The following is a 1,358-nucleotide window of genomic DNA, read 5'->3' as shown; positions in this document are numbered from 1 at the left end:
TCTGACATCACCCTTCACAGATGACCAGCACTGGGACAGCTTTGGAGGCCACCCGGATCTGATGCTCAGATTAAATTACAGAAAATACCAGGCAACCCAATCATTCTGCATTTGTGTGTAATTTTAGTTGGCCTCCTTGCAAAGAACTGCTTTGTTTCTACTCTAGAAAGATTGGACTTTGACAGACAGAGAGAAAAGTTCTGTGGTCACATAAAAACTATTTCTGCATTTACTTAACTGGCAACAGCATAGTCGTAAGATCCTAAAAGCTCTGCTGCTTCTACTACAGAGAAAAGTTACTCCTACCTTAGATGATTAATTATTGGGAACATTTTGATTTTGTTTCACCAGAAATAAAGTAATGCCTTTAAAAGATGAAGAATGGCTAACAAGCTTGTCAAATACAACCATGGAAGAGAAAAATCAATATTCAGTGCTAAGTGAAGTTTTTTTTCTTTTTTAAGATGGCTCTACCCTAAATTATCATCAGTAGCTACAGAAGCTTTAAAGGATCTAGAAAGAACAAAGATTCTAGACTTAGCATTTCCATATCATAGAGTATGATGCTGTAATTTTAAAAATGAGTTGATTCTCTAGATACCGACTTGGAAAGAGCACTAGGATATATTTCAGTAAAAAGCAAAAGGAAGTTGCTGATAACATCTAAAATATGACATCGTTTATGTAAAGCATATGCAACATATATACACAAAATATTTCTATGTGTAAATTCATGTAGTATAAATGCATGGAAAAAATTCTGGAATGCCATACTTAAAATAGAAGTTATCTCTAGGGAAAAAAGAGTAGCTTTAGCTTTAAGAGTTATGTCTGCATATTATAATATACTTTTTATTTTAAAATACTATTTAGAATACTTTAGTAATTTAAACATCAATTTAAAAGTTTCAATAGCTGGTTATATCTTCACATGTTCTTGACTCACTAAAACTGGCCTCTCTGATAAATAGATTTTTGCATAATGACCTATATGAAATAAAAAGTGTTAAATGTATCTTTTCTACATGATTTCAAGGGAATTATTCTCAGAAATTAAAAACATCTGTGTACAAGAAAACCATTCTAAGAATGTAAACATGGCTGGTAGTTCCTTTATCTTTCATCATCATTTTTCATCTTAGATTTAGAATCACCTAAAGGCATTTAAAGTCCAACAAAAATTGCTTTTCTAAAGTTAAAGTAAAAAAAAGTATACTAAAATATTTTCCTGAAGTTATTAGGAACAAATATCAGTGAATTTATTAAAATCTTTTTAGACATATTATTATTATTTTCAGTTTTTAATAGGTTTGGTATTCAAATTTCTCCTAGCTATACAAAGTTATACTTCCTTTCAT

Source organism: Delphinus delphis, chromosome 13 (genome assembly GCF_949987515.2).
Source record: "Delphinus delphis chromosome 13, mDelDel1.2, whole genome shotgun sequence".
NCBI lineage: Eukaryota > Metazoa > Chordata > Mammalia > Artiodactyla > Delphinidae > Delphinus > Delphinus delphis.
The sequence above is the reverse complement of the archived record's forward strand: the minus strand, read 5'-3'. Positions refer to the sequence as shown.